The sequence below is a fragment of the Macrotis lagotis genome, chromosome X, assembly GCF_037893015.1.
Source record: "Macrotis lagotis isolate mMagLag1 chromosome X, bilby.v1.9.chrom.fasta, whole genome shotgun sequence".
Classification (NCBI taxonomy): Eukaryota; Metazoa; Chordata; class Mammalia; order Peramelemorphia; family Peramelidae; genus Macrotis; species Macrotis lagotis.
The window spans coordinates 164,322,893-164,336,299 of NC_133666.1; positions in this window are offsets into that span (position 1 = coordinate 164,322,893).

Here is a 13,407-nt window from a genome sequence, read left to right on the forward strand (position 1 = left end):
CATAGGGCTTGGAATATGATATTCCAGAAGGCAAAAGAGCTTGGATTACAACTGAGAATCAACTCCAAGCAAAAGTGAACATTTCTCTTTCAGGGGAAAAGATGAACTTTCAATGAAACGAGGGGACTTTCAAACTTTCCTATTGAAAGGACCAGAGACCAAGTACAGGACTCAGGTGAAGCATAGACAAGGTGGATGAGAAGGACTAATTATGAGGTACTTAATGATACTGAACTGTTTATATTCCTTCATGGGAAGAAGATACTGATAACTTATATGAATCTCATTTATAAGAGCAGTTAGAAGGAGCATATATGGACAATGCACAGGAGGGAATTGAATATAATGGTATAATATAGTGTGTCAATGGGCGATAAAGAATTGGGAGAAAGGGAAAGGAGAAGAGGAATGGGCTAAGATATTTCACACAAAAAGAGTCAAGAGAAAGCTTTTGCAACAGAGTGGAATGAGGGAAAGTGAGGAAGAATTAGTGAGCCTTCATTCTCATCATAAATGGCTCAGAGAAGAAATAACATACAGACTTAATTGAGTATAAAAATCTGTCTTACCCTAAAAAAATGAGAGGAAAGGGATGGGATTAGGGAACAAGAGTGAGGAGGGGTGAGTAGATGATAGAAGAGAGAGAAGATCATGGGAGATGGTAGTCAGATACAATGCACTTCTGAGGAGGGACAGGGTGAAAGGAGAGAGAGAATAGAATTAATGAGAGTGATGAGGAATAGAATGGAGGGGAAATATAATTATAGTGATACGGGAAAAGATATTGAAGCAACTTCTCTGGTGGACATAATAAAGAAGGCAACTCATCCCAAAGACAGAGCTGATAGAATTTGAATGCAGATTGAATTTTCTCTCTCACTATTCTTGAAGTTTCTCTATATTTTGGGGGGAAGGATGGTCTATATTTACTTTCACAAGATTATTATAATATATAAAATAAATATCACGTAAAAAATTAGTAAAAAAAGGTGAAATTGAGAAAAGAAAAGATTTGGCAATTTAGAACTTATAGATAACTTGGAGGAAAGCAGTTTCAACAAAGTGATAAAGTTGGAAATCAGAAAACAAAGTACTGAGAAGCGAGTGAGAGGAGAAGAGAGATAACAATTATAGAGAACTTTTGTCTGAGGAAAACAGGAAAAAATTAAAATAATATTGTGGGGACTTTTTTTTTTAGAAAAAGCTTCTCAAGTCTGGGGAAGTGTTATAGGACTGATATTAACCATTATTTTCCTACAACATGAATTAGGCACAAGACTCTGTCTTCCCTCTTTCAACTGGGGCTAATTTTTCCTAAAATGAGATAAAACTGTGTTAGTGATGTAATTAGCCCCTGTTTCTTTCCTGGTTACCTAAGGGATTAGAGAATTGCACTCTCATGTAAACTGGTCTTCTCAGACTTTGTAGAGGCCTGAAAGTATGCAAGTCACCATATCTTTCCTGGCTTACTTCATGTGTTTCCATAAAGAGATAAAGGAGACTAAAACTAAGTACCCCTGTATCCTAGCTCTGATAGGACAAAGAAAAACTCCTTTTGCAAATTGTTTGATGACCAGTGGCTTATTTTGTCCTAAAAATCAAATCTGAACTAGTACTTTGCTGATGTTAACCATACCCCTATGTTCTTTGATCAAGGAATAAATGAAACAACTCAAAGGAAGCATGAGATGTGTAAGTTTATAGTACCTACATCAAGTGTTCACATGAACTATTTGTACCCCACCTGTGGTAGAGCATTTTTAACTCGTATTGTATTAGTCACAGTCAGATACACTGTAATTTACCTCTAATATAATGATGTCATTTTGGTCTTCTTCAATAGTGAAGGACAAGAAAAAAAAACAACTCCTAATAATTTTGAAAGCAGTAGAAATAGAACCAGGATAATTTTTGAAAGCAGCAGAAATAGAACCAGTATATAGGAATAAGTGGAAGATGCGAGAGAACAAGAAGAATTATAAAGGAGCAATCTGCTGGAAAAGTGAAAAAGAAAAAGGTCAAAGTCAAATATAGAAAGGTAGGTGATAGCATGAAGAAGAGTCACTTCATTATCAAAACCTGAGGAATGGAAGAGAGAATATAAACTGATCTCAATCTGAGTCAAAATAGATGTGTCATTTCTTGGGAAAGATAATTATTAAATGAAGTAATAGAAATGTTTCTTATAAAAAGTGGTACTTAAATTGAGTTTTTAGGGAGGCTAGGGAATCTAAGAGGCAGAAGTAGGGAGGGACTTTTTCAGGCAGTGCAACTAGATGGCATGGTAGAATTCCAGCCCTGGTATCATGAAGACCTGAGTTCAAGTTCAATCTCAGATGCTTACTACCTATGTGACATTGGGCAAGTTACTTAGCCTCTATTTGTCTCAAGTTCATTATCTATAAAAATAGGGATAATAATAGTACCTACCTCCCAGGTCTGTTGAGAAGATCTGATTAGATAACAGTTATAAAGTACTTGGTTATTATTATTATTGTCATGATTATTCCATTTGTATGGAATGTTGTACAAGGCAATAAGTAAGCCAATATGGTTGGGACATTCTGTAGATTGTGTAAAGGATATTAATGGTGACTTGGTTGGTTGGTTGGTTCTTGTCCTTCCTTATCAAAGAAGACTAAATGACATCACTATGTTTGAGATAAATTACAGTGTGTTCAACTCTGACTGATCAGACCAATTTAAGCTCAGAATACTCTACCCCAGGTTGGGCACAAATAGTCCCTGTGTACAGCTAGAATGCGTACTATAAACTTTTGGAGGTCATGTTTCCCTTGAATTGCTTCAATTCTGCCTCCTTCATAGAGTACAGCACCCTCACTCATGAGAACATGCCAAACTGAGCAATCCTGTTCCAGAGTCTCCCATGCTGTATAACCAGTTCAAAAGTTCTTCAATGAGACCTTCAGAGTGTCTCAATATCTCTTCTTCTGACCCCCTTGTGAGAACTTGGCCAGTGTAAGTTCTCCATAAAACAGCTTTTTTTTGGCAAGAATACATCTGGCATTTTAACAACATGTCCAGTCCATTGTAGTTTCACTCTCTGTTAGAATGTTGGAATGCCTCAGTGTCTGGCATCTTCTCCTGCGAGATGATCTTTAGAATCTTCCTAAGATAATTTAAATGGAAGTGATTGAATTTCCTGACATGGCACTTGTAGACTGTCTGGGTTTCACAGGCATATAGCAATGAGGTCAGCACAATGACTCTGGTAGTCAGTCTAATACCTTTTCTCTCCCATACTTTCTTTTGGACCCTCCCAAATACTGAGCTAGCACTGGCAGTGCAAGTGTCAACCTCACTGTCAATGTATATCTTCTTGCAATGGACACTGTCAAAGTAAGTGAACTTTTCCACAGTACTTAAAACTTCTCCATTTGCTCGAATTGATGGCTCCACATATGCTGGACTGATGGAGCACCTGTGTTTACTTTGTGTTACTTGTTAGAACAAAATTAGCACAAACTGCAGAGAATTGATACATACTTTCTTGCATCTCAGCTTCAGAGGCTTTATTGATGCACCATCATTTGCAAACAACACTCCCTCCCCTTTGGTCTTGGTTTGTACTCTTTTCAAGTTGAAGAATCTGCCATACATTTAGTAGCTAAACTTGAGGCCACGTTCTTCCTCAGTGAAGGTGTTTGATAATATGTCTGAAAACATCATGCTAAAAAGTTTGGGAGCAAGGACACATCCTAGTTTTACTTCATTGGTTACTGGAAAATCTTGAGACTACAGTCCATTATCCAGAACCCAGGCATGCGTGCTGTCATGGAACTGATGTACAATACTGATGCATTTCCCTGGGCAACCAAATTTTGACGTAATTTTATATAAACCCTCGTAAGTGACAGTATCAAAGGCCTTGGTCATATCCACAAATGTTGTAAACAGATTGTAAACAGTTATTTCCTGGCATTTTACCAGGAAATGTCGGGCAGCAAACACCATATCAACTGTTCCTTGATCTTTTCTGAAGCCATACTGACTTTAAGGGAGGTGACCATCTCCCAGCTGAAGGATCAGTCTATTGAGAAAGACTCTGGAAAAAATCTTAATAGCAATGACTAAAAGAGAATCACAGGATGATCTATCCATTTACCTTGGCTCCAGGTAAAAATGATACACTGGAGAAAGATTTAAATGGAGTTATGTGTATGCTATCTTGGCAATTAATTTTAATTTTTAATTTACTCTGAAAATTAATTCATTAAAACACATATCTCTTTTTTCCGAAGAGCTCAAATGATGTTAATTCAGTAAAGTAGAAAAAAGAGAAAATTTAATACAGTTCTTTTTTATTAGAACTACAAACAAAAATTTGATTACACGAGTAAGATAATTATGCTCATTGAGTATTTCCTTCCATTAAACTACGTGCAGGTTTAACTCAGGTGTCTTGTAACGCAGTGGTATGTTTACCTACTCCTATTTTACACTTGAGCTAACTGGGTTAATACTGCCATAATTCCTATTTTTACCTGATTATAATGATTAGCTATAAAGTTTCTCTTGAATCAAGCTAAATTTGGTTAGTGTACTGGTTCATGTCTCCTCATATTTATTTTATCCAAGAAAAATCTGTTTTTACCTTTCCCACTTTTCCTCCCATTAAAAAAGAACAGAAAAGAGAAGCCCTTCCAACAGATATACATTTATAAAGCAAAACAGATCTCTACTTTGGTCATGTCAAAAAACCCTGAATTCATCAACTAGTTATCAGGATGTGAGTAGTCTGTATCATCACTGGTCCTCTGGAACCATGATTGGTCTTTGAATTCATCTTTATGAATTCTTTCAAAACTATAATATATTTAATTTTCCCCTATTTTATAAAATGATCTGCTCTTGTTAACTTCATCCTGTGTCAGTTCACATAGTTTCCTCAGGTTTCTCATAAAATCTACCCTTTCGATATGTTCCACATAGTTTGATGAATTGAATTAAGTTTATTATATATGATGATTAGATGAAGGAAATAGAGATATTTAACTTAGAAAAGTCAAGTCTCAAAAGGTACATGCTAACTTTTAAAAGTACTTTAAAGCAGAATTCTATTTGTTCTGTTTGAATGTAAAAGAAATAACTAAAAAATCATATTTATTCCTCATTCATTCTTTTCCAGCCTCCATTTATGACTGCTCAAACTTTTTCAATTATGCTACAGAAGTCTCCTCATTCTAAAAGTTCCTTCTGTCCCTGCAGCCCCTTATCCTGATTGGTCATTTCTCCAAGAACCTACATTTTAAGGGGTGCTTAGACCAATATGTCTTCAATCCTTTCTGAGTTCCATTTTTGAAGCTCCAGATTTTTTTCTACCTTAGCTCTGAGTAGGAACTTTTCCTTCAACTTCAATCTACCCCAACATTTTTCAATTTATTTTTATAATATTCCTTTACATGAATCAAAGCTCTTGGGAGGCAGGAATTATGTTTGTCTTTGCATCTGTATTCTCAATAGTTATTAAAGTATCTGGCATATAGTAAACGCTTAATAAATATTTGTTGAGTAAGTAGTGAAAAATGCAAACGGAAAAATGTATTTGGTTTCAGAAAAAAAAAGAACTGAAAAATATAATGGAGCAAACAAAACATTAAAACCCAAGGCTGCAAAAAGAAAAATCAGACCAAATTCAAAGGACTGAAAAATTAGAATGAATGAATTAAATATCAGCAAAAATAATTGAAATGGAATGTGATGAGGAGAAATTTCAATAAAATAATTGAACTTTTAAAAAACATAAGGAAAAATTGTAGATTCTATATTTCAAAGAAATCATAAAGGAAAAAATGTTCCAATAAAATAGAATAAGAGGGAAAGAAACATCAAACTATAAACATTTATTAGGTACCTACCATGTGCCAAAGATAATGCTAAGTACTAAGGATAAAAAAGAGGCAAAGGACAGTTCCAGTTTTCATGGATTTCACAATCTAATGGGGAAGAAAAACATGTAAATACATATGTACAAATAATAATATAGGATAAAAAGGAAACAACAGAAGGACGACATTGGAATTAAGAGGGACTCGGGAAGGATTCTAGTATAAGATCAGAATGCACAAAATAAAATCTATCTAGGACTTTGTGAAATAAGCCCAGAAATGAAAATACCCAAGAATTTCTTAGTCAAAATTTACAGAGTCTAAGTTAAAAGGAGAAAAAATGGAAACTGACTCTCTCTCTCTCTCTCTTTCTCTCTCTACATATATATGTATATATATATATATATATATATATATATATATATATATATGCCACAAAGAATCACTATCAGTATTAAAGGAGTCTGTTATAACAACTATAAATAAAAAGAAATGATAAAATATGATATATTAAAAAGTAATGGAAAAAAGTTTACAACAAAAATATTTTTAAAATCCTAAGAAAAATCCTGGTAATAGAAGGGACTAGGAGTTATCTTTGATAGAATTGGTAACTTTCAAACATTTCTAATGAAAATACTAGCTCTGGGGCAGCTAGGTGGTGTAGTGAATAAAGCACCAGCCCTGGAGTCAGGAGTACCTGGGTTCAAATCCAGTCTCAGACACTTAATAATTACCTAGCTGCGTGGCCTTGGGCAAGCCACTTAACCCCATTTGCCTTGCAAAAAAAAAAAAGAAAGAAAATACTAGCTCTGAGTAGAATATTTGAAATGTATACATAAGAGACAAGAAATTTAGGACAACAAATATATTTGGGGATTTAGAAGGGGTTAAATTATGATCAAAGTTTTGTTTTGAATAGGATGGAATAAATTTCTTTCTTTTCATGGTTTCCAAAGGCAAGAGCATTAAGGGATATGCATATATAGCAGGATTAAATTGAATGAAGAACCAAATCTTTAAAAAAAAGGAGTAATCAAATATGAAGGAAGAGAATGTGTTAAGAAAACCTAGATAGAGTGGTAGATTTAATATGGCAGTGTAACATGGCAGAGTTAATATTGCAGCAAGGCCTTGCTGAAACTCTTCCTCAAACCTCTCCAAATACCTTTAAATGAAAAAAAAATGAAGTAAAACAAAATTTTAGCCCAAGAAAGCTTCAAAAGTCTGCCAGAAAAGTCTGTTGCACAAGGGTGAAAAGGAATGCAACGTAAGTCAAATCATACCAGTGCAGACCAGTTATGAGCTAAGAACAGTCAGCCAGGTGAGTGAATTGGTGGCAGTTTCCTGACCCCTCAGCCCATAGATAACCCCCCAAACTTAAAAGGTCAGTAAGGAAGCACAGTCCAGGACAGCCCAGAACTCAGCAAAATAGGAGCAGACACTGGACTTCCAGAGCTCCCTGTCCACAGATTGTAAGGAGTTCAAAGTAAATTACAGGATTCTTTTTGATTAACACTGAGGCAGAACTCTGTTGCTTTGTCCATACTTGGATCTGGGTCTCAATTTGTTGTCCTAGTCCCAGAGAGAGGAGGAGAAGCAGTAGCACACAAGTGCTTGCTGCCACAGGGGAATGGGGACCTTCCTCACAGTTTCAGGGCAGAAAAGAATGTTTCTGGTCACTCACAGAACATAGCACTAACCAGGAGATTAGTAAACACTTCTTAGATCATAACATCTTGGAAGAACTGAAAATTTGCTGGTCTATAGTAGTATCTTTGAAAATAAGCTACACAGAACCCCAGAATCTTGGGGTACCTTGGAAGTAGAGATTTTAACAAAGACTTAAAATTAAGTCATAGAATGGGAAAAGCAGCAAATGAAAAAAAAACTCTTTTACCATAGAAAACTGTTATTGCTGACAATGAAGATCAAAACACACTGAGACGATAACAAGTCTACAAGCCAAAGTTTCCAAGAAAAATACGATTTGTTTAAGGTCATGGAAGAGCTCAAAAAGGATTTTGAAAACCAAATATGAGGGGGCAGCTAGGTGGCATAGTGGATAGAGCACTGGCCCTGGAATCAGGAGGACCTGAGTTCAAATTTGGCCTGACACCATAATTACCTAGCTGTGTGACCTTGGACAAGTTATCTAACCCCATTGCCTTGCAAAAAAGTAAGAAAGAAAGAAGGAATGAAAGCAGGAAAGATGGAAAGAAAATCAAGAGAGAGGAAAAATTGGGAAGAGAAATGAGAATGATGCAAGAAAATCATGAGAAAGGTAAAGGAGCAATGAAAAAATAGTGAAAAAAATAATACCTTAAAAATCAGACTAAGCCAAATGCTGTACAAAAAGTCAATAAGGAGAATGCCTTAAAAAGAAGATTTGGCCAAAGGGAAAAAATAGGCAAAAAATTCACTGAAGGGGGGAAAAAACTCTTTAAAAGTAGAATTACCCAAAAAGAAAAGGAGGCATAAAAACTCACTGAAGAAAACAGTTCCTTAAAAATTAGAATTAAGCAAACATAATAAAAACCAAAAGAATGAAAAAAAAAATAGAAGACAATGTAAAATATCACATTGGATAAACACATGGCAACGTTCCTTTCCTTTATCACAGAACCTCCAGAATATACACAGAATCTCTGGTCATCTTTTACAAAACTGATTTTACTTTCATTCCAAACTTCTCCTCCTCCAACTCATTTATCATAGACAATATTTAGCATGGAGATATACACAGACACACACAGACACACACACACACTCACACACACACACACATACACATATATATATATATATGTATATACATATATATGTAATAGATAGTAATTTATCTTATCTATAGATTTATATATATATGTATGCACACAGACATATCTAAAAACACATACACACACAAATATACATATACATATATATATATATATATATATACATATACATATACTTTCACATATCAGTTCTTTCTAGGTAATTCTAGGTACCTACATACTTTCTAGGTAGTTCTAAGTACTAGGTATTTTTATTATATTATGCCCATTCTACAGGTGAGAAAACTAAAGACAAATGGAGGTTCAGTGTTTTCTCACTACATAGAATTACCTAGTTAATATGTGTCTGAGGCCAAATTTGATCTCTCTTCTTCCTAAGTCCAGATCCAGCATTTTATTTACTAACATTATCTAGTTAACTCAAAAAAAATGAACAATGTTTCTAAAAGAAATAACTTTAATAAATTAAAAATAAACTATTAAAGGGAAAGGAAAACAAACAAAACAATCCAGAATCATATGGATTTACAAATTCTATCAAACATTAAAACAAATAAATATGCACACAAACAAACACACATGAATGCATATGCATACTACATATATTTGGAAAAATAAAGAAGTCAAATTATAAAACTCGGAATAAATATGATCTTGATATATAGTTCAAGGAGAAATGAAGCAAAAATAAAAGAAAGACAGTAAAGGAAATTAATAAAAAATTGAATAAAATATTATAGAAGAGACTATGGAGATGTTTAAATATTGTGCAGTTGTGACTAGTTTGGAATTCAAAGTTTGTACTACATTGAGATAAATAAAATCCAAAGTGGCTATAGAAATAATGAGATAATCTTTGTTAAGGACTTAGCAATATGTCTGATACATTGTAGGGATCTCATAAATACTTGCTCTTTTCTCCCTTAAAAAACTAAAGCACATAATTATGCCAATAAGTATATCAAAAGTTTTAACAAAATACTAGTGTTTTATTTATTAATAAAATTATTAAATTAAACTCACCCTAATTTTTAATGAATTTGTTTATGACCTAGAATTACTTTATCTGGAACAGAAAAATAATTACAATCTTTCCATTAAGAATAGAGATAAATCCCCATTCCCAGCTATTGAAATCACAGAAAAGTCAGGCATCTTGATTAAATCGGTCATTTAAAAAGTGTAAACTGGGTGTAAAGAAGCCCTTAATCCCATTTGAGAGAATTATTGTACTTTGACCCTTGAATAGAGACAGATTCTTCCATATAGGAGCATATTATATCAGACATATCTCTGTCCTCTTTTGAAAATAACTCATATACTGCTGAATTCAGTCAACACATGGGTTAGATAAGCAGTGAATCAGTCTAAAGATGAAACAATTTCAATTTGGAAGATTTCTTTCTGCATGTTGGAGCTTAGTCCCTAAGAGAGAATTTTTCTTGATAGGGAGAGGAGAAAACAAGTAGTGAGATACTCACTCTTTCTGTCTCTATCTGCCTCTTTCTCTTTTCTCTCATTTTCTCTCTGACTCCCTCCATGGACTAAATTCCTGGAGTTACTGGATGAGTAGAAGAAAATATATCACAGGAATGATATTTTCAAAGATAAAGGCAACTTTAGAGATAATTATTAAGTATGAACTCTACAAAAGTTTCAAATATTAGTGCCCCAAAGTATAAAGAGAAAATTTTTAAGGTCTCAAAAAGACTGAAAAAGAATTTCCAATAATTAGGGGTTCTGAGTTAAACTTTTGCCTGAAGTGTTTTATATAGTTGGCATCACTATTACTGTAGTTTAAGTTTATATCCACTTTCATCCTATACCCTGAATGTTATATGTCTTTTGTTGGGGGGGGCAGGAGAAGAGTGAATTTTGTTGTATCATCTTAGGAAATGGTTTTGCTAAAAGCTTGTTGGGTCCCCTGATTATCCACAGAAAGCACACTGATGGGGTTTATGAATAGAAATGCTAGGTATGGAGTTTTATAGAATTATGTGTATAAGCCTAATAGTATAAGTAATTTTCCTCTAAGTTTCCAACTCACCAGTATGAGTGGGAGTTAGAGGAGTAGTTCTAAAGGAGATGGTTACAGCTAACATCAATTAAATCGCAAGGCAGCTCCTATTGGTAATTAAATGAGTAAAAGAGACAGCTATGGTCTAGTAGAAAACCCACTGAACTAGATTCAACAGACCCATACTGTAAGTCAAACTCACTGGTCTTGTAACCTTGGATAAGTCATTTAATTGCTGGGCCTCAGATTTTTCATCCTGTAGATATGGGTGTCAGCATTGCATTGCAGCTTTGCAACTCTATCATTCTGAGCTTCAATTATGACTTCTTCATTTTAGAACATAAAAATTGTCTCAAAGCCAGGATTGAGGATATTTAATAAAAGCATAGAATGACATCTCAGTAGTTAACAACTTCAATTGCACCACTTGTCCACCAATTACAAACCATTAAGTCAATTTACAACAAAAGAAAAAATTCATTCCGTTGGATGTAAATAAGTAATCTTTTGTCTGTTCATTTTTCTTGAGTGCTAAAAAGCTTTTAAATTAGAGTGTACAACTAAATGTCAATTATTTTCAGTTATTTATGATTTGACAAAACAGTGAATTGTCTGATCAGGGGTATGAGACTAATCTTAAAATGGCATAGTTAGAGATTTGGCTCTATTCAGAAATATTTAAAAGTTTATGAAGTTTATTGAAAACAGAATAGCTGTTTGGATATTATTCCTTTAAAGGAGCAATGAAATCCAAATGATACATTCCAAATTATCTTAATATTTCAATTTGTGGGTGACAAATATTTTTGCTGGGTGTAGGAAGACCATATGCTGTACCATACTCCTCCAGTTTTGCCTAGACTAATTAATTATACAAATCACTCTGGTTTTTGTTTTATATTTTTCTCCCCCACAATTTTAAATTATGTCTTTTTTTGTCTTTAAATGAGTTATTCTGAAGTATACTATCCCCACCAGAAATTGGTCCTTTCATATAATAAAGAAAAAATGGAACACAGAAGAAGACAACTACATTTGATAATATTTGCAATGTTCTATGCCTAAAACACCCTATATCTACCATGAGGAAAAATTTAGGCTTCATCTTCTATTCTCTGCAACTAATATTGTATATTGCAAACAATCTGCATACCATCCTTTTTTCACCACTTGAAACAAGTAGCTAATCAAATCAAATTATGTGAAGAAATGATATCATTCTGTGGGAGGAAAAAAATCAATTTTTTCCTGAATTCTTAGGGTTAACTTAGTATTTTTTCCTGAAAATTAGTGAGTTATATGCAAGCTAATTATATTTAGGAGTTAATTAAATTATCTCTAAAGTTGAGGTAAGAGCTGAGTGACTCTAAGGGGCTAGAAGATGTCAAGATAACAACTATGTAAAATAGCAGTAGCTTTATGAATTCTGATTGGCATTGAAAGAAAAGAATGACTAGAAGCTGAATTGTTAAATAAAACCTTCAAGCAATTTACCATTGGATGATGACTTCTGTTTTAAGTAAGGACACCAGTAGAATTCTACTAATTGTAGCTATAATAAAATGAGAATTGATGGGAAAACTAAAAAAAAATGGCAAAGAAGTTTATATGAATAAACTATCTCAGGTGAGCTAGTGAATGAATTGCTGATCCAAAGAACATACAAGTCAAAAAAGGTAGTTTTGCACAGCAATTAGTCAGAACTAGCAGCAGCAAGATGAGAAAATAAGGGTGGAAGGAATACCCCTCCACTCTCCAAGTAATGAGATAGAATGAAGTTGTCCTGAAAAATATTGTATTGAATAAGCCACAGAAGTTTATTGCAACTATTGGTAAACCAATCTGTCCTTCATTTATTTCATAAATACGAGCACTAACTATACTGCAGGCAAATGCTAGGGTTGTGTTTTAAACAGCACAACAAACACATTTTTACTCAAGGAACTTACATTCTAATGGAGGTGAGAGGTAGTGTAATGGAATAGACTGAAGAACAGTATGTATATAGGTAAGTCAATATTATACAAAGTTAAAAACTGTAAGGATGTATATTTGGTTGTGTGTTGAGATTATGATGGTAGTTTTGCTGTTTTTTTATATTTTACTGCTTGAATACTACAGGAAAAAATGAAGGAGTGAGGGAGAGATTTCCAAATTACAATTTATACTTTCCAGTGCAAGTTTCATCCTTACTATGGAATCAAACTAAACAATAGACAATTATTAAGAATTACTTTGATACAATGTTCTAGCCTTGCTTTTTACTATGACTCAAGTTAAAAGAATAAATTAAAATTCTAATTAAACTTTTACTTGTTGATCAATTAATATCTGAGTTCTCTATCTCATTCATTCTTCTCCCTTTCCTAGAGATGTTTCTCTGAATTGTCTCATCATCTATAATTCTGATTTACTTATTAATGATAGCATGACATTTTTTTTCCTGAAATATTGTCATTTCTTCTACCTATTCTCCTATTAATGTTCTCCATTATATATTTACTCATGTGCCACCTAGCTCCCTGGAAATAATTATTCAAAATACTGTGGAGGTAGAGGCAAGAAGATTTGATCTAACATGTATGATAAGGGAAAGTGAAAAGTCAAAGGAGATTCCAAGAATGAAAAACCCGCTTTACTAGAAGAATGGAATTTCTCTCAGCAGAGAACTTTTTCTCACTGATATTTACTCTCTCCCAGTGTTATTTTTTTTAAAGAGAAACAAACTGTAATCAATCATACATCTAATCCACCCCACATT